Source organism: Lepidochelys olivacea, assembly GCF_965140295.1.
Source record: "Lepidochelys olivacea isolate rLepOli2 genome assembly, chromosome: 6".
Classification (NCBI taxonomy): Eukaryota; Metazoa; Chordata; order Testudines; family Cheloniidae; genus Lepidochelys; species Lepidochelys olivacea.
Window position 1 is genome coordinate 37,238,706 of NC_140416.1, and position 21,647 is coordinate 37,260,352.

The following is a 21,647-nucleotide window of genomic DNA, read 5'->3' on the forward strand; positions in this document are numbered from 1 at the left end:
TCTTGCAGATCTAAGCTGAAATGCACAGATAAATTCCTGTTCTATGCAATAAAAATGGTTTATATGTTTTTCTGGTGCTAAAACATGCAGAAGACACAAATAACTACTACTGAGTGGTAAAAAAAAAAGAATAGGGCAGAATAGGCAATAAATTTTATTTTTATATCCTATTCTCTTTCACGTTGCTTGTTATTTTTGAAACTCTCCAAAGGCCTGATCCAACTCCCCTTGAAGTGAACAGGAGCCCTTCCATTGACTTCATTGGGAGTTGGATCCAACCCCTAGAACTTTGCAGGCTTTAAGAAAGATGAAAGACAGTCTTTTCTCCAAAAAGTTCAGTCAGTTGTAGGGCTCTGTTTTAAACTAAACACTCCTGTTTAAAGGGCGCGAGGAGCCATCATCCACTTTTGCCGCAAAGAGGCAATTGGTCCAAATGCTTGTAAATGGAACTTATAGCAAGTGATGCAACATAAGTCATTGGACCCATCTGCTGATACATCTAAATGGTGTTGGAAAATTTGGCTACTTCCTGAAGCTGATCATACATGCAGGAAGGATGGGAGTAGCAGTGGACAACCTAATGGGTTTGGGATTTTCATAATAACCATTTTCTTAAAAGAAGTATGTAAAAATTGAATGGGAGATCACATAATTAAGGCTAAGATTTTGTCATGGTTATTTTTAGTAAAAGTCATGGACAGGTCACGGGCAATAAACAAAAATCCATGGAAGCTGTGACCTGTCTGTGACTTTTGCTGCTGCAGTTTCATGGTTTCCCCTACCACTGTGGTGGCTGGGAGCTGTGGGGTTCCCCCTCCACCCATGGCAGCTGGGAGCTACAGGGTGACCATATTTCCCAAAGAGAAAATGGGACACCACCAGTTTGCCCGAGGCATCCTCCTCCCCTTGGGTGATGCTGTTGCCTGTCGCTGGAACCCTGAAGAGGGCACCCTCAGGAATCTGGCACCTGTCGTTGGAATTTTGCAGGGGGCCCCCTGTCGCTTGTCGCTGCTGTCACCTGTCACTGGAACCCTGCCAGGGTCCCACTGGCTGTCAGCTCTAGAGGCCTGCAGCCCCTGGGACTGAAGCAGAGAATGTCAGGGAGGTCTCTGGACATCACGGATTCTGTGACTTTCCATGACCTCCATGACATAAATGTCTTACACATATTGCATCTGATGGACAGAAATTACTGGCATGCAGCTCCCTCGTCCCAGTGAACTTTGTCACATATCTGTTGTTATAAGCTGTTTATTAGTAGGGCTCTTTTTCTTTTCTTTTTTTTTTCACTGCCAGTCCAAAAATTATTGGAAGGATCTATCTTGGATGCAATAGGTTTGGGAAACATCAAGATATGGTTTAGCAACATGCTCTCTGGCTATAAGCAGGAAAGCAAAGAATCTTCTGCACCAGGAGACCTGCTAATGGTAATTAGATCCACATTAGTCAAAATTGGGAAGAAACTTAGGGTGGATTTTTCAAAGCACTGTACTGGTTTAACTCTGCTGCCATTGACTTCAGCGGAAACAGAGTTCAGCCATAAATATTTTTGAAAATCCCAACCATAACAGCTCTTTGAATTCTAGAAAAGACATAAAATAATATAAGGATTCAAGAAGCTGTGATCTGCATAGTAATGACCAATGGCCTTATAGAAGCAGTGAAAGAAAAGTTAGCTGGTCTAGTGAATCAGTATAAAGAAAAGCAAGACTCGAATACCAAATATACTCGTTCATTAGCCCATTCATTTATAAGCCTACCTCCCAAGATGGATAGGTAAAAATGGCAAAAATTGTACGGCCCTTTCATGAGCCGACCCTATATTTCAGGGGTTGGCAAACTTTGGCTCCGCAGCCCATCAGGGTAAGCCACTGGCGGGCTGGGACGTTTACCTAACAAAATGTCCCAGCCAGCCAGAAGCTTACCCTGATGGGCCGGGAGCCAAAGTTTGCCGACCCCTGTTGTAGATCGCTGATAATGGAAATTCTGGATTCACTTCTTTAAAAATTTGCTAAAATTTTATTTTTACTTAAAATTGTACATTTGTTATTTTATAATTGAGATAAAAGAAGTATTAATATAAACAAAATGTATGGTTATCGATTATATAATTTTTCTCAGTTCATGTCCATGTAAACAAAGCACTTAAAAACATGTGCTTCCCTAAAGTTCAATTTTCCTAGTACTAGCTGTTTGCTTTTCCTAGTATTGTTCTACTACAGGACTATATTATAATTATTTTTATAGCATGTACTTATATTGATCATAAAATAATTTATTGATGTCAATATTGCAGCCGTTTAAAGTTGCAAAGGCTTTGTTTAGTGAACTAAATTGGCTTGAGATGAATGCTAAAAGAGCAGGGCTGCAGATCTGCATGACATCTGACCCATGCATTTCACAAAATACTACACCTTACCAGCCAATCAGAAAAATATAATGAACAATAGTACTATGGTACTAGTGTCAGTCCGCTACTTTGTAATTTGATCTCTTCATGCATTTCTACCAGTGGCCCTCGTAAGTCTTGAGCCAATCTGAAAATATAATGTGCAGAATTGATGGAATCTGTAATAAAATGTAAATAGCCTGTTATCGCCACAGATATGCCAATCTACAGGACTGGTTTGAAATAAACAAAGAACAATAATAATTTGATAGTGATAAAGCAGGTGACATTCTTATATAAAGACCTACAAAATCTATAACTAAATTATTATTTTCTAAGATTTTCATACTAGTATTTAAAATGAACAACGGTGAAATCAAAAGAAAACCGTCTGCTTATCACGCAGCGTTCAAACTTAAAGTTGTTGAATATGCAGAAGCAAACAATAATTGCGCCGCTGCTTGTGAATTCTGTATCAATGAGAAGCAAGTAAGAGAATGGGGAAAACATAAAATAACACTAAAAGACATGCCAAGAAGCAAGAAAAAACGTCCAATGAGGTGCGCTTCATTTCCTGAGCTGGAGAAGGATCTCAGTGATTGGGTTGCTGAATGTTGACAAAATGGGTACATCATCACTAGAACTGGAATTCGTCTGCGTGCTCTGCAAATGTCAAAAGACGACAAATACAAGTCAGTAAAGCCATCAATATTTGTCGCATCAGCAGGTTGGTGTACTCACTTCATGAACCGTCATGTTCTCTGTCTTTGTCAGCGAACAAAGATAGCGCAAAAGCTGCCAAGAGATCTGGAAGAAAAAATCAAACCTTTCCAAAGGTTTATTATAAAACATCGAAAGGAATATGCATTTGAGCTGTCACAAATAGGAAATATGGACGAAACACCAATGACATTCGATCTCCAGAGCAACAGAACGGTAACCGATGTTGGTGAAAAAAGAGTTTTAATGAAAACCACTGGCCATGAAAAAATCCATTTTACGGTGGTTTTATTATGTTTGGCCAATGGATCAAAGCTCCCTCCTGTTGTTATTTTTAAAAGAAAAATCTTGCCTAAATACATGAAATTTCCTGCTGGTGTCATCGTATGCGCACACGAAAAGGGAAGGATAGATGAAAGTGGGACTATTGAATGGCTGGAAAAAGTGTGGAAGAAGAGACCTGGAGCACTTTTCAAGAAACCTGCTATGATCGTTTGGGACATGTTCAGGGCACACAAGATGGATGAGGTGAAAAATGTGGCCAAAAAAATTAAAACTCCTTTGGCTGTAATACCTAGAGGCATAACTTCTGTTCTACAACCACTTGATGTCTGCCTCAACAAACCCTTTAAAGACGGGCTATGCAAAATGTGGTCTGAACGGATGTGCTTAGGCATGGCGAAGTTGACAAAAAGTGGGAATCTTATGAAGTCTGAAATCAGTCTGGTCACCCAGTAGGTCAAGGATGTGTGGAAGTCCATTCCCTTGGAAATTATAGAAAAATCATTTCGGAAATGCTATATCAACAATGCGCTCAATGGGTCAGAAGACAATGCCATATTTGATGATGACACAACAGAGGTGGATGATGAGAAAGAATCTGAGTCTGAAGACAACACTACTGACATCTACAATGACAATGCAGGTGCAGCTGTGACTGAAGTCGAGTTTAATGAACTGTTTGGTGAATCGGAGACAGATTCGGACTTTGAAGGATTTTAAGATTTTTTAAATAAGTAACTGAATGCATCCGATGAAGTGAGCTGTAGCTCACGAAAGCTTATGCTCAAATAAATTTGTTAGTCTCTAAGGTGCCGTAAGTACTCCTTTTTGCGAATACAGACTAACACGGCTGCTACTCTGAAACCTTAGAATAATATGAGACTTTAAAATCAGTAAATGGATATTTAAAACATTGACTATAATTCTGAAGGTGAATACATATTTGTTCAGTTATTATAACAACAACAGGTTTTTCATTTGATTACATTATAATACTTCTAGCAAAACCTTTGAGTGTTTCTTGTGATGCCAACTTTTAAAATATAGTAGGAGTTGGCAAACTTTGGCTCACAGCCTGTCAGGGTAAGCCACTGGTGGGCCAGGATGTTTTGTTTACCTGGAGAGTCCGCAGGCATGAAGCCCCTCAGCTCCCAGTGGCTGTGGTTTGCTGTTCCCAGCCAATGGGAGCTGCAGAGCCAGTGCTCGGGGTGGGGCAGGGCAGCATGCAGAGCCACCTAGCCGTGCCTCCTCCTAGGAGCGGGAGGGATATGTCACTGCTTGTGGGGACCTGCCCAAGATGGGTGCTGACCGGATCTAGCATCCGGCACCCCTTCCTACGCCCCAACCCCTGCCCCAAGCCCCCTCCCACACTCAAATTCCCTCCCTCTTAGTTAACCAGAATATTTTACTTACTGGCACCCCCCATTCCCTCAACATGCCAGATAACAAAACTTTTACTGTACTGAGGTTTTCCCCCAAAAGACTGAGAATGCTCATCCCAGTACTGCTCTGTCTGTCATTTTCTAGCCCAATGGTGCTGAATGTGGCCAGGGAACTCAGAAGGTAAACTTTGAAAACAACATGTTTTTAATTTCAATATTTTTTCACAGAACTTCAATTAGCCAGCTTTTAAGCTGGTGAGACAGCACCTAGCTGACCACAGGGTGCAATACTCATAGCAGTATCCAACAAAGTTTATGATTGCCCTAAATGGAAAAATCTACTTTCTTGCAGCTTGTTAGAATGCACAGCTGCATTTGTAGCAAAACTTGCCTGTCCAAAATCTTCTACAATAATTTTTTTTTCTTTTGTCTGGCCTTGAATTTGTTGACTGGATTTTTTTCATTATATTTGAAGAACTGACCTAACTTTTGTATTGTCTTCTTTTGGACTGCTAGGCTGGAAAGGTGCCCACGTATTTATTGTTCTTTCTTTAACCATAGTTAAGTTACTGAACTAGGCTAAATCCATATTTGCATTCTGGATTTTTCCCACTTTCCTAGTATGAGAGAGTGGTTATATGGGGGAAGCAGTCTGGACGTGCTCTCCCCTTTTGGTTTTACTCATTTTGCCCAATGCTCATTCTACATCACAGAGTATTTGTATAGATATGTCTATCTCAATCACACTGGGACCCGATCCAGCAAAGCACTTGATCATGTGCTTAACTTAAGCATGTGACAAGTCTCATTGAAGTCAATAGAACTACTCACATTCTTAAAGTTAAACACATACTTAAGTGCTTTGCTGGATTGGATGGGATGTCCTTTTCCTATTTTTGGCCCTCTTTGTTTTGTTTTTGTTTACATGGCTCAAAAGGACAGGACAACAGACAAACTGCATTGCCTTAGAATTTAGTCTATCTTTTGTTTTCTTCTGTAGCACTCATCACTGCAGTATGTAAGTACAGTAGTAGCTGGATAATTTAGTGGTTGCAAATATTATTAATCCTATTAAAAGAACTTTTTAGATCACATATATTCAAGAAACCCAATTCACAGCTGTTGAGCATGAAAACCTTTGCAGAGGAAAGGTTGGGCAAAAATGTATCTGGGCTATTGATAGGGATGGATCTTCTGTAAGCACCCAGAATGTAAGATAGAGTTGTGTGAGTAGATGAAGAGCACATTCTGATCTAACTTTTATTGTCTTTAATCAAGAAAAATACACATTGAACTCAATGGAATTTGTATACAGAATTTGGCCCTATGTCTGCTATTGGTTATTGTTATTTTTTCACATTGATTCATAAAGCTAGGAGTAGAGTACATTCTCTTCAGCTCTGGGTAAATACACATTTTCCCTTTTGAGGAGATAACAGTGTTAATTATGTCTAAGTTAAGAGGAGAACTGCAAATGGAGAAAGATATGTAATATAGTGTATACAGTGCATCGTACTGCCAGCCACGGAACTTCAGTGTTAAGTTATACTGTGTAAGTTGCACTGGAACATACATTTATCTAAAGCAGGGTGATTTTATAGATCCATAAAATCTACATTTTCTCTCATGTTCTTTTTTTCTTCCATTCTTTTAGTTAGACACTCAAAGAAAACTATAAAATAAACCTTTAAATGCTGCAGAAGGTTGGGTGCAGCTTTTATTACATATCTCTGCAATTAGAACTAATTTACTGCCTTGTGAGATGGGGGGAAAATGTGCAAGGTTCTTCTTGGATAAATATACCTCTGCAAGAAAAGCATAGCTGCTCTGTAAAAGTTATCTCCTTGTATTCAGCAAGTATCAGGGTCATTCTTTCTGCTACATACCGCAGAACATTAATTAATGGGCCTGCAGCTGGTGGTACCACTTTGGCTGCTTCAACCCAGCCTCTTATTCCATATTTCTCAGGTTTGTATGACTAATCTTGGATCACATCCCATCATTTCCCCCCGCCCCAGTACAAAAAGTACTTAAGTCTGCTGGAAGAATGCCAGTCTGTCATAGAAAGAACAGAAGTGTTGTTTCTTTGCTATTTTTATCATTTCTTCAAAAAGACACACCATATTGTATTGGCAGTTGTATATTTCTAATCATCTTTCGTATTATACACTTCCAGCCAAATCCTGTTTTTTCTATACTAGCCACAGGGAGTCTAAGGTACAGCTGAACCAGTATGGGTCCACTGCACAGGAGGACAGGATTTGGAGATGTCATACAAATGGTTCCCCTCTAACATTGCAGCAGCATTCAGGGTTTCTCACGCACTAGCACGCAGAAGAGGTTGAAACAGGGCTGAAAAGGTGGAGCTTGTGAAGCCATGGCTATGTAGATCCACAGGTTATTACCCTCAGTTGCAGGGCCTTCAGCTGCCTTAGAATGAAATCTTGACCCCATTGAGGCCAATGGTAAATTCCTTTTGACTTCAATGGAAGTAAGATTTCACCCTCAGGCTTGACCTTCAACTCCTAACAGCCTAGGAAAAGTTTGTGAACAATTGTTAATCTATTTAGAATGAATCTATTTTATTTAGATAACAAATTATAGGAGTAGTTCTGCTATTCTGTGATCCAGAGGGAAGACGTCTCTCACCCATGCCTGTTCCAGGCTACTTCACCTTAGGGTCTGGCTAGGATTTGTCGCTCAGCGGGCCTTATAAGCCAAACAAAAAGAAATAAAAACTGGCATCATTGCTTTAATTGACTTAAGCCATTGCATGTTCTTACACTTAACATTGAGACCTTAGAAGAAAAGCAGCATTAAAAGAAAAGCCAGGAAATTCAAAGGTGCAAACTCTACCTTTAATTCACGATTATTGGGAAAAAGAAAGACTTGCACCAAAATGTAACTACTTTGCTGATGCTCCATGTACCAGGACAACTGGCTAAAAGACAGATCGACCACTAGCATCAGAGATGTTGGACAAAAATCTGCCCTTTGTACCAGAGATGTCTCTTTGAAGTGCTAACTTGCACAGGAATGTTTTGCCCCATTGTGCCACAAGTACACTGACTGCAGGGAGGACCAGAAGCAAAGGGGCTTAATGTCAGTTGTAACTCCTTGGTACTGACAACATCTGGAATTCAGGTCCTTAGCAAGAGTACGGTAAGACCCCACAAAGCTCTAGAAAATATGCTGGAGGGAATGCTTCTGCACTGACAATTTCCAATTGTTCTCAATGAGACAGAGGCCAGAGGCTGCCCCCAGGAAAGATGGTGGGTCCCTCTTTCAAAATGGCCACTGCCTCCTGTTGTTTCCAATGGTATTAAAGGCAAATTGCCCTCTGGGAAAATAGTGGTTCCTTGTGCTGTTGAGGGCTACTATCTTCCTTGTAATTATATCATGAGTGAAAAATGAAAAAATATTTCTTTGTCTTTAAAAATAAATTTAATCTTATCTGGAACTATAAGGGCTGTTATGCACTAACCATAATTGAATGGTTATTTCATGGCATCACTCCAAGGCAGAATTAAGGTTGTTAAGGATGCATTAATTGGGCATTTCCACACCTTAACATTTGGATTGTTTTTAAGTTTAACCTTAATTCTGAATTTCGTAGGTTTGCAGGAGTTTTTAGGAGAACTGCGACATTCATGTAATGTGTTTTATGCTAATTTACTGATATGTATCCTCAACCTTATCTTCCTCTTAATATATTTTTATCTGGGAATAATAGGAGTCCAGTTTAGCTTTTTCAGAAGAAAGTGAGTTAAATGTGTTTGCTGGATCAAAAACTGCTGCTGAAAGGGAAACCAACTTTTTGCACAATAAGAAGAGAGGGCTGTTTAAAAATACAGTTTTTTTCTCATTCTGCCCACTTTACCTGTTTCCTTTCTCATTTTTCGCCTCCTCTTTCTTCTTTTAAATTTTATGGTTTAAAAAAGCTGAATTGGGAGGCTTATACCAACTCCCAGTTCATATATCTAACCTAAATTTTAGCTATATATTTGCCCAGTCACCTTTTGAAGGATGTGACTGTGCTGGGAGAGAAAGCAGTGGTTTCTAGAGAATGTCAGAATCTTTTTTCCCACATGGAAAATTTCAAGTGTTTGGCACAGATAATTGAAAATAAAAATATTTTGGCCAAAGCCTGAAATATTTCAATTCTGAAATGACTCTACAGCTCCTCATGGTCCCAATCCCCTCTATAAATTGGCCTCTGAGGATGGACTACATCCCCAAAGATGCACCACAGCCTCCCTTTTTGGTGAGAGGAGGTGATGCATCATGGGAGATGAAGCCTGGCTGGGAAGCTTAGCCCCATTCAGTTTTTTGATGAAAAATCTAACATTTTTCATGTGAAAGAGATACTTTTTGTAAAAGATTTCATTTAGTCAAAACCCCAATTTTCTGTAGAAAAACAGTTCTGACAGAGAATTTTCAACCAGCCATAGTGGTTTCTTAGTGGTTGGAGTACCACTACAGAAGGAGAGCTGGCATCCAAATATAACCACACCACTACTGTGGGGGTGTGGGATTGCTCTGATCACTACAAGTGGGGTTAGCTGATAGCTCTTCCTTTTAACAAGATATTTTCAAAATTGTTTTATTTTCCTCCATTAATTTCTAAACCTAGGAGTCAGGCTTTCAGTTCGCACTTCAGTATAAATCTCTGTGTCAGCCACATATTGTCATGTTAGAGTTGGGTTTTACTGGCATTTTGGGGGCGGAGGTTGTTTGTCCTCCAAATTAAACAGATTCCATACAAATGAAAGTTAGTGGCTTTGTGTGCCTCTTTTGGGGCTGCTCAGTTTTCAATAACTGAAAAGCAGCTGATTTTCACAGAGTGGATGATCAGCACCCTCTGAAAATCAGGCCCTTTTAAAGTGCGTCAGGCTGGGCCCCCATAATCACTAGTCCCGTCTGAAAATCTTGGTCTAAAGATTTGACTGGAAGCATTCTGCTTGGAAGCAGATCCTCCAATTCTGATCCATCTGAATGTACAGAGCACACACATGTTATCAGGAATGTTATTAATCAGCTTTGTACTCCTTTTAAGTGTCTGTTAACACATAGATTGGTACTCTGCCATGAGAGTCTTTTTGTCTTCCCTGCAGATTGGATGGGCCTGAGTCTACAATAGTCTGCTTCCTCATTTTACTTTCTCATTCATGATCATTGAAAGAAACAGCACTTTAGGGAACTTGCAGGGCTGGATCTTTAAATGAGCAATAATTTATGGCTTTTGACCGAAGCCATTACTTGGCAGATAATGATGACCATTTTGAGGAATGAAGGACTCAGGCCAAGTCAAGGGCTCTTAACATTTGTAACTAATTATTAACTTGCTAATGACCATCAGCAAAATCCATTATTCCTTTTCCTAGCTATTTAAAAGTATTTTAGGTTTGTTTTCCTCTTGGAGACCTGGTGCTGCCATCAGAGACTCTTTGGTTTGGCTCTAGGGATAATCAGTCCCATTTTCTTTGATAAGCCTATTTTGGTTCCACTTGTTGGTTGATGTTCTGCTGAAAAGCTGCACATTTACTTTCACTCTGCTATTACATAACCACATCAAGGAGAGCTGGGAGGCCAGGTCTTTGGAGCAGGGGAAGAAGGTATTTCCTAGCGTCAGTGGCAGCACAAACATTGCTTTGCTTTTATTTTGCTTAGAGCTGTTGTGACCAATTTGCACCTAGGTTGATATCATCAGTTCATCTACACCTGCGCTTTACAGGTAAGTAGGGTTTTTGGAAATGGGTTTAATAAGCTTTCAAATGTTGTTGAACCTGAAAAGGAGGGAAACCCTTAAATAAAATGTATTTACTAATCTGAACCTGCTTTTTTGAAAGGTAAGGTATTCCCAGCAGCCCCTTGGTCAGTGAGTGACAAGAGTGTTTGCTGTGCTGCTTTGTTAAGTAAGGAACTCCCTCCCCTGGACATTCAGCTCAGATCATCTCTGTCCAGTTGCTAATCTTACAGAAAATACTTCTCTGGGGATGTTTTCTGTTTTAAATGTGTCCATTAAAGGTGTCCCATCCCCTCCTCTTTATTTTGTTTTAGGATTTCATTTGGCTTATACAATGTTTTATGATGTTTACAGTATTGTTTATTATAATGTTAACTGTACAGCAACCTGGACTCCTTAGTAGTGATGCTGGTGGGTGGATTTGTGGAACTCTATAAATAACATGACTTATGGTAAGGAGCAAGTCACAGTTCATAAAGAGGGAATACAATAATTATATGGAGTGAAACTAATGTATAGAGTCAGTGATAATACTCGGGGTCTCACGTACTCCATGATGATGCCACAGCATGGAGTTTGCTGCAAAATTCCATCCCTCCCGCCTGCTCTTTGCTGCAGAATTATGCTTCAGAATCTAAGCGTTCATTGTTTAAAAAGTATGTCTCTATGGCAGATAATTGTGAAGAAAACTTCTGAAACCTGAAGCAAGTGTAAACTAGTATAAGTAACCTGAAACAACAATAATAGTTAGCTCTTATACCGTGTTTTACATTTATATATTTTTCAAGAACTTTACAAAGGAAGGTGTAAAGTGGCCAAATGTCCTAGTTTTATTGGGACAGTCTTGTTTTTTCATATGGCTTTCTATTGTCCCAGGAACTTCTTTCAAGACACAGGATATGTCCTGTATTTTAATTCCTTCTATCAAAACATTTTTATTGACTACAAAAAATATTCAAGATCTATTGCTGTAGTGGGCAAGATATGCTCTAATTATTATTTGTAATGCAATAGCTCTTGGGATCCCAAGTCACAGCCCAAGACCCAATTGTGCTAGGCACCATACAAACACTGAACAAAAAGATGGTCCTGCCCCCAAGAGCTTAGAAACAATCTGGTGGAAGGAGCATTCAGTGTTTGGAGTGTAGAGAAAAACTGGTATGTAAAAGCTGTTCTTTTGCTCAAAGTGAAAATTAAAGACACTCGTTCAATGTTTTGTGATAAATACATTTAGACACAAAGTTACTGGGGGAAAAAACACCCCGTTCTGAGAAACATGTATGCGTCACCATGGAGTCAGAAGCTGGCAGTAGCAACACTTTTAAACATGTTTTTTTCTTTAGTCTGACTTTCATAGCTGTAAAAATATTGTCCTAAAAGTATCCCCAGATTTTGACTTTTAAATCTGATCACCTTACGCAGGTCATCTCATCCCCATTTTAAAGATGGGGGTGGGGGAGGGAACTGAGGCCCAGAGAGGCGAAGTGACTTGCCCAGGGTCACATAACTAGTGAGTGGTATAGCTAAGACCAGAACCCAGGGTTCCTAAATCCCATCCAGTCATTTCTGCCCTGCCCACAAAGAGGGGTGAAAGATTAAATGCATTCCTGTCTCATTGCCAAAAGTTTTGGCTGACCCATGAGTGCTCCAAACCCCAGTTGTCTCCCGCACCTTCTCAGGAGTCCAAAGCCTCAGCTGTCCTCTGTCCAGCTGATAAAACCCAAGGCTTCCCTCCACTGGCAACCTCTCCAGTGCACTTATTTGTGTTCAGTGCATTCTGTAGCACAATGAAAATTGGGGGGAGGGCAGAATAAAAGTAAGTGTTTAATACTAAAAACCCATGAGAGCTTCTCTTCATCTTCAAATTCAATAAAAAGCATAAATCCTAAAAAAAAAAAAAAAAATTACCACAGAATTTCAAGTAAGCCTGGGTGTAGAAATTAGGTCCGGCTTGCTGTGGACTACATTGGGTCCTCATAACACTGAGTGCTTATACAGCAATTTTCATCTTCAAAGCACTTAAGTCTCACAATTTTCCATTTTACAGATGGGGAAACTGAGGCAGAGCGGGTAAGTGACTTGTCTGAGCCTACACAGGGACTTGAGCCCAGCTCCTTAAACTAAAATCAAGGGAAATTAGGTACCTAAATACCTCTGAGGATCTGGGCCCCACTGAAAGAGCCAGAATTAGATTTCGGAGTTTCTGGCTCCAAATGCTGTGCTTAGATTACATCTCTCTAGGGAAGAAAGGAAACTTTCTGGCTGTAGAATTTTCAGAATTAAAACACAGCACAAATTCTGTATGTCCTACATGATCACACAGTTAAAGTAAACACAGGCCTTTTTAATGGAGAAACCTTGATATAGCTAATAAGGTAAGCTTCCAAATTCACCTGGACTAACTCTTTTTAACTGCATTCCTTCCTTTCTTTTTAATTGCATGCAATACTAGATCTTGATGAATTAGAAAATAATTGTTAGTGAAGTGGACATCTGTATAGTTATAATCTTTGCTTCCAAGACAGAAGATGGTTTGGATTACACAGATGTTCTTGTATTCTGTCACTGTTCTGTTCTGAAAGTGGGGGAAGTCAAAGGCATTTTTCCAAGACCATGATATGAGCACTAATTATTCACTGGCCATGGAATTTGATTAACAATTTTAGAGCTCTCGGCTATAGAGTAGAAAGTCAAAGGAAGAAAAAAGATGCTGTATAGGCCTGAGCCAGGAGAAAATAATGGTGGCCTTCTCAGCTGTGCAAACCCTAGAAAAACACTGGTGCTAGCTCTTAAGGGCTAATCTTTCCGGGGGAAGAATCAGCATGCTGAGGAAGAGCAAAACTCTCTCATTCAGGGAACCTCAACCCAGTAAGCACCCATAGATCCTCAAATTTAGTTTATTTCTACAGACCCCCAGTCCTGTATTTTTAACCCTTTTTGCTTGCTGCAGCACTAATGGGAGTATCTCAGAGATACTGCAGCCCTTTCTTGTCACAGAGCCAGTTCTCTTTAGGTCCCCACCTTTTATCTCTTTCCTCCCCCGTTTCTTCACTTGTCACCTTTACTGCTAGCCATTGTATCACTCCTTTGCTGGCACGCAGCTACAACTTCTCCCAAGGCCACCACATGTAGATGTCTCTGCTAAAAGCATACCAGTGAGCTAGCTACTCCTCACAGCTGCTCACCCAGCTCCTCAAGCTGCTGCTCTCCCACCCTTGTATTTTGCTGCCTCTCCCAGATACGGCAGCCAACGTCACTGCACCATGCACTTAATCGGCCTCTCAACTAATATGGCTGCATGCTCAAACCCTGCTGCTTTTCCTCTCCCACAAAGGCACCATAGCGATACAAAGTTCTTTCAGACAGGGAAGACTGGACCCAGAGTCCATCAATTCCATTCCTTTAGTTGGCCAGTCTCTGAAGTGAAATTGTAAGTGCTCCTTCCCTCAAATGATGAGCTTGCTGTCTCCTCAGTAATCTCAACCTCTGCCAATCTAGCAAGTAAAGGATGTTGTTGAGAGGAGTTGAACTGCTTAATTTAAACAAAAATATATGGAATAGAAAAAGGCTTTAGGAAGGTCTTTACCATTTTCTAAAGGAGTTATTAGGATTAGGTACTAACAATTCTAAGTAAAACCGCAAACATTGATATTTTAACACTGAAACCAAATAATGTTGTCCTTATCTATTGCTTTTGTCCTCCATGGAAAGTGTTGCTATATTGGCTCCCTACTCTTCTGGGACCATAACTGAGGTTGTTTATTGATACCAATACCTTTTTAATGACACTCAACACGTATAGCTCTCAGAAATGAAGCTTGCAATGGTACACAGCTGCAGTGAGATGGAGTGAATTTCACAAGTATTGCTACATGGAAAGAATTCCACGTGAGTGATGGTACTGAATTTTTTAATCTCCTAGTACTATGAAGTATGGCAGGCCATTGGTAATCTAGAGTACATTGTGTACAAGACCCAGTAGTTGTTTCCTTATTATCTAATTAATTTTAGGCAGGGCAGGGAAACAATACATAGCTCACAAATATGTCAGTCTGGAGTGGTTTCTGTCAACTGGGCCTTTATTCTGCCCTTTTCATGTGTGTGTCACAGGACAGCTTTTTATTAGGGCTCTTTATAGGAAATGAGAGAGAATCATTTTACATCATGCCCAGAAAAAATGGCATCAAACAACTTCTTCAAAGTTCACAAAAGATTTTCTGAGAACAAGTAAATGCCTACATGGTTAAATCAATCCCAGCTAATTCAGCATTTAGTAAACTCTGTCCTTACTCACACATTCTACTATTCCCAGGCAGAATAAAGAATTGGTTTATAGGGGACAATGGTGCAGATGAAAAGAAACAGAAAATAAAACCCTTTGGAAGGATGCAAGTGCAGCTCTGGAGATATAAGAATTTACTGCAGAGTGATATTTATTGCACTCGCTTCCTGGATTAGTGTGGAGAACACACACACTTTTTTCTTGCAATTCAGAGATTCAGCTCAGATAGTTTCTGAGGATAGGTCAAAGCTTAAATTTTATCCAAATCTCTGCCTTGTACAAGCTTCAGGAGTTTGAAAGCCAGATCTGAGACACAAAAAAGGATTTGCAAAACCCACTCTAAATCCAGACTTCTTAGATCAGCTCTAAGGACTAAAAAGTTTAAGTGTATCCAAAGTCTGAGCATACCTGATGACACTGCCCACCTTCCTAGACACACATGCTGACGGCAGTGGAAACAGCTTGATCTTCCATGTGCCTCACCACCCCATTACCTCACTTAAGAATTTACACATACTATAGTAGGTCAAAATGGGGGAAACTCATGCTAATATGGGAATTTTGTACGTGACTGATGATTTTTAAGGCCAAAAGGTACCATGCTGATCATCTAACATGCTCTCCTACATAACACAGGTCATAAAATTTCATCAAGTGACTCTTGCGTCAAGCTCATAACTTCTGTAATTTTAGTGTAACCCATATGGTGGGTTTCCTCAGACCCTTTGAGGAGAACTCATGTAGTTGGTACAATATGGAGTGTGATTTGCCGGGACAACAACATCTCGGCTAGGGGGAGGATGTAAGCTCTCCCTAACAGCTAGCTGGGGAGTGGGAGAGCTCATTTAGACCCTGCTTACATTAGAAAGACATCCAGACTTGATGATAAAGACTGCAAGTGATAGCAATTGGAACAACTTACTTAGAAGAATTCTCTAACTACCCTCACTGTTAAAAATGGATATTTTATTCCTGACTGAATTTGTCCACGTTCAGCTTCTAGTCATTGAATCGTGTAATGAATGCCTTGTCTACTAAATTAAAAAATCCTCTACAATCAGAAATCTTCACATATAGATTGTGATCTAGTCATCTCTTAACCTTTTCTTGGATAAACTAAATAGATTGAGCTTCTTTAATCTTTTGCTGTAATGCAGGTTTTCCAGACTTTGAATCATTCTTGTAATATTCTTTTTACCTTTTTTTTTCATTTTGTTAATATTCTTTCTGATGTATGGAATCCAGAACTGGACACAGTAATGCCCTCACTAACTCTGTATAGAAAAGTAATATCACCTCCCTACGTCTACTCAGCATTCCCCTGCTTATACACCCAAAGATCTTGGTACTTTTGCAAAAGTTTGAAGCACCTGTGCATACTTCAAAAAAATAACGGGTTTTATTTCTTGTGCAGATTTAACAACCAAAGCATATTGTAGCAATCCTATCAACCCCCTTTTGTGCTGTCCTATTGGGCTTCCTGCCGCTTGAGCTGCATTACCTTCCATATTCCAGACATCCCATATTTAGTTTTTTCTGCAGGAGAACTGCACTGGTCCTGCTAAGGCAGTCTCATGGAGGTGGAGGCAAAATAACCAGAAGAAGATCAAAATATCAAAGCAATGCAGGATTCTAGTGTGTTAATCCTGCATACTCCTTTCTCTGAGGAAGCTTTTCATCAATAAACTGCTAAAGACTTGAAAAGAAGTGGGTTTAAGGAAAGTAGTGGAACGAGATCTTCCTGATTTGTGTCTTCTTTTGTAAGAAAATCTCTAGCTATTTCATATCTGAGGTCAGAAACACTCCACTCTTCATGCTTATCTCCTGATGTATAGACATTTACTATAACCTAGTTAGGTGTGGCCATCTGTCTTACCATAAATGAACGTCTTTCACTTGGTAAGCCAATAATGTTAACAGCAGCCTCCCATGGAGCTGCTTTACATATTTCCAAGGTAGGGCTTCCCAAAATTTGTCATCTTGAGTCAAAACATTGTTGACATGTCATTTCACCATGGCAATTTCATGACAGTTGTCCCAGGCAAATTCAGTGCAGTCTCTTGTTGCCTTGATAAAAGGTATTTTTAGAAGGTCTTGGTGGTAGTCAAGACATATGTCTTCTTATCTTAGCGTAGTGCTAGATATTCAAATTTTAAGCAGCTTTAAGTAATTACAAAATCAAAACTTATAAAAAAATTGCCAAAATATGCCCTTATGTTGCTGATATCAAGAAATATCAGTCTTTTTTGTTGTTGTTTGTTAATGGGAGATAAGGTCTCCAGAATGACTGAGTCTCTTCTTTCTTGCTGCAAAATATAGGAATGTCTAAAACAGAACCAGTGAAACCACAAAGAAACAACATTTAATATATAAAATGTATTGTTCCCATTTGGTCAATGAACTTGTTTGTAAAATATCTAATACAATGGGAGTCTGATCCTGACTGGGGCTTCTGGGTGATTTTACAATACAAATATTTAATAATAAGTCTCTAATTGCCCTCTCTGTGTGCATACATAACACCCATTGCAATTAATAGGCGTTGCATACATAACAAGAAAAAACTAGATCCTTAAATCTGTACATGTTTAAGTGATAGTGTCCAGTTTTTGCTTCACAGTGAAGGTCTTATTCCTTTTCTGACCCATTGTACCGTTACAACGAAACAATTGAAATGTACTGCAGCTTCTAAATATGATTTTATGATGTCGGTATTTGCAGACACAACAAAAGGGCTTTTGTGACCAGTGGGTTCATTACTATTCTACTACTGAAAACACAGGAGTAAAAATATAAGTACTGCAGTTGATGAACACCAGCCTCACCTGCCGAGGTTTATAGCAAGAAGAGTGATGCAGTTTGTGAAATCAATGCAGCTAGCATGAAGTGACAGTAACTCCTAAAAAAGGTTTTGTATAGAACTCCATAGTTCCATGGTCTCTGGTGCCAGATTTTAGAATGTTTTTAGAAACACCAAGACTAAGATTTTCTACAAGCAAAAATTCACATTTTTTTCTTTTTAAAAAAAACCTGAGAACAAATCAACATTACTAAGAATAATAATCAATAATAATGTTTACAGAATGTTATCTATATTATTGCCTGCTTTTTATATCCCTTTCATGTAGAAAAAATCAGTTTATACAGTAAACTATATGCTTTGCAAGATCAGGACTTACAGTTGTATTTTCTAGTTTTTAAAAAGGCCAGAAATGGATGTTCATTAATTCTGAGGGAATTTTGAATGTCTTGAAATATGGCAGAGTGAGGGAGGGGAGTTCATTGGTGGGATGGGGATATAGTGTCTTTCTCTATTACTATATTGCTGATTCAAATCCAGCCCAGGTGGTAGTATCGTCTGATGGCTATTATGTGGTCATTGTAAACTGAGTTGGTAGTATAATCCCAGGTCACATAAATCCCTCAACTTGACAGTAATGGTCAGCCTTGTTGGCATGGTTATAGAGAATGAACCCCTCTTTTGCCCCTAGAGCCAATGCCTCCAAGCCCGGGGTTGGGCACAATGGCAAGGCAGCTTATATTGCTGCAACCAACACTGCAACAGTTAGTTCAGAGGGCAAATGGAAAAGTTTGGCCTGCAAAGATGCTAACTCAGTGTCTTTCAAAAGGCCTACCTTTGTTTATGTATGGCAAAGTGATATTTTTGGCTTCAAAACTGAAGAGGCCTGTTAGTAAAGATACAAATTTGTCACTATATTTTCACTGTTACAAATACCTGACATCATTTTAGTTTAATTCTCAGAAATGTTACAAAGGAGAGACTGTGCTAAGTGACCATGGAAAACATGTCTAGGAGAAATAATTTCCAAGCAGCTCATATGTCTGAGAGCTTTGTGGGCACATACAGGATACCTCTACACTGGGAAAAATTTTAGGCATTTTTCTTCACTGACTCAGCTCAACCTGGACTGCCAGTGGTGGGAGTCCTAGTAACGAGAACATAATTTTACTAATGTATCATCTAACCCTGTTCAGAGGTAGTTTAAAAACACCTGTGTTCTGTCTACACTGCAGCCTCCACCATTGCTACCACTGATGTGGAACTATAGTTTCCATTATTCCTACTGTAGACAAGGCCACATTGGCTGGCACCACACAGCCTTTGGTAGTCAGAGAAGCATGCTTGACTGGCAGCAGAGGATGTGTCCACAGGCAGCTATTAGGAAACTTTGCCCACAGATCTCAAACACATTTGTCCCTTTTAGCACCAATGACTCCAGCAGCCAATGGAAGTGCACATTCTGTCTGTGACATCTCATAAAATGAAAACACAGGGTTTTTGAAATCAGTTTTTGGAATTAGTATCTGATTATAAGGACAATTTCAATGATAAATTGCTTTAAACAAAAGTATTCTACTGAGCATAACTATTCCCTCTCCCTCTACTCCCCTGCTCCAGTGTTTGCTTCTCCTGCTATGCCATTTACATGAGTGTATGTTACTGAACATCTCAACACCTGTGTATCTGGGATTTTGGCTTCATGTTTTGGTACTATTGGCAGTTTGTGTTTGGTTGGTTTTGGTTTTATTTGTCTCTTTTTTTTTTTGGTCCACCTGAAATCTCTTCCATACTATTTAATGACCTCTAGCTCGTTTCTGAGGAAATCATATGGGAGATAAAGCCGAAAACAATCTTCCTGATCCAAACTGTCCTCTGTGTGAACATTGGAGAAGTTTAAATTAGGAACCAAATCCAACCTTTGGAATTGAACCCATGTCTAATAAATATGTTGCAACCAGAAACAAAGATATAGTGAGAGAGAAAAAATAAAAATGTAACTTTATCTGAATTCCCTTCAGACAAGAGAACGATATAGATTTTGCTTATGCATTTTTGTTTTCAGAGAAGGGACTCTGAAGATTGAAAACGTACAGGATTATTTTTCCTCGGTTTCACTGAAAGCTATCTATTGCCGAGATCCAAACTGTCAGTCTTTTTGGTTTGGCACACTTTTTAAACTGAGATCCATGTTCATTGTTACTGCTGTTTAATAATCCAAGGGTCACTTGAAGGGCTTTTGTTTGAGAGACCTTTCAAGCAAAGCCAAGACAGCAGTTTTCTTGGTTGTAGACAAAAATACATTAAAACAACCAAGGGAGCTATTACTTTTCCACATAATTATTTTTAATGTCTCACTGGACATGTATGAAATGCCTTTTGGTTCCTGTGGGAGAATTACTTTTTTTGTTTTGTTTTCACATTTTTTAGTGTGGCCTTTGTTAAATTTCTGTTATGTTTTTCCACTGTGCAACCCTCACCTCAAAAGACCTTATAAACACAAGCAGCGTCTTTAGGAACATGCTTCCAGTATAGCCCACATGGTACATGCAGTTTTGTTACTGGTCATAAGGCTCTAAGACACTTGCATGCTTTAGGACTACTTGAAAATAAGAGTATTAAAATGAAGCAAGCTCATGTACCTGGTTTGAAAATGTGTTTTGGAGATCCTTCCAGTTTCCTCCAAAAGGGGAGGATGGGCCAAAAAGAATCAAAGTAATTTAAAGTGACAAAGCATATTTTTCTCTTCTATAAAGAAAGTAAACAGAAAAAATGGCACATAAATCAGAGCAGAGAGAGAGAGTGTGTCTTTTTTAAAAAAGACAAACAATTCTGTAAGATTCAAGTTTAATATAATTCCTAAGTGGATGGTCAGGGCTGATTCAGAACATATACTATGTGTGTGCTGCTGCTGTGTGGAGACCCATATTATGGGGTTTGAAGTGGAGGAGGTAGAGGGTATGCCCTCTCCTAAACTTGAAAGCCAACTATGATTCCCATTCCACTTTGAAAGGTGAACTTGGGGACCCTGCCCACTCTGGCTCACACAGTGAAAAGTGCACCAAGTCCCTTACCAGATGTCCAAATTCTTCTGACAAAACATCTTTCCAAAGGGTGGTAAGTGTTTGACCAACCCCAAATGTACTATGTTTTTGTAGCTGTCAGGCTCAGACCTATAATACAGGGGGCACAACTGCCAGGGCTAGCCCTAAATCTAGAGATCATGGAAGTTTATGTGAGATTGGTTGATTTGTTTTAAACTTGAAGTTACTGCTGCTTTTATGTGTGCCAACTGCACCTTTGAACACCATGTATTCTACATTGAAATAACTTTCATGAACATTTGTTGTGTTTTCTTTTCCTCGGATGGTTGTGTTATTTTGGATTCCAGTGACATTTCCTAGCCCTTTTCTTACAAATGAAAGATCCAGACTCTTGAGTTGTATTCCTCAGTGACATGGTATATTTATGATGACCTAGATCTCTTTCAGTTCTGTCATCTTCCAAAAATGCCATCTTCAGAGTCTGTCTGCAGTGACATATTTCACAAGAGGGATGCATGCCTTGAAGAAAAATGGTTGAGCTTCCTAAAAAATATGGTGTGTTTTCTGTGCAAGCACATTTCCCAGTTGGATTTGGACCCAACTTCAGATGCATGGTACTGCTAAGTTCTGAAGGACCAAAACAGGGTTTTCAGTATCTGCAGTTTAACTAACCTAGTTATGTATATTTGAAGTCTGTCAGTCTCTGAGCTTATAAAATTGTAAGTTTTGTAGGTGAGATTTAAGTGTGTAATAAGGTCTAGTTTGTGGAATGATCTTATTTCACTCATGGAAATGCACCGCACAATTCCAACATTAAAAACAGTTTCCACTGGCTTTCACTAGAGATAGTGACACTTTGTTTTGCTCCTATCATCATATGTCACAAAGGGACAAGTGTGTTATAGTGTTTAAGCATGAGACTGGTTGACAGGAATTCATGGACTCTAGTCCCAGCTCAAACGTTTCTCCTTTTGTGGGCATTGGGCAAGTAACTTGTATTTG

The 21,647-nt window shown here is 39.4% G+C and overlaps 2 long non-coding RNA genes across 6 annotated transcripts in view; one reads left to right on the plus strand and one right to left on the minus strand.

The window, feature by feature from the left end:
- The window catches only part of LOC311522045, an 82,896-nt gene that overhangs the window by 47,614 nt on the left and 13,635 nt on the right, over window positions 1-21,647 (minus strand). The window contains exon 3 of one of the 5 annotated variants that reach the window (XR_014712044.1): window positions 2,751-3,052. The exons of the other annotated variants lie outside the window; for them this stretch is intronic. This is a non-coding gene — a long non-coding RNA (uncharacterized lncRNA). Of the gene's footprint in view, window positions 1-2,750; window positions 3,053-21,647 lie in introns of those variants that run through there. 5 annotated transcript variants of the gene reach the window in all.
- LOC311522047 overlaps window positions 1-21,647 on the plus strand; it is a 73,586-nt gene that overhangs the window by 44,410 nt on the left and 7,529 nt on the right. The window lies entirely within an intron of this gene.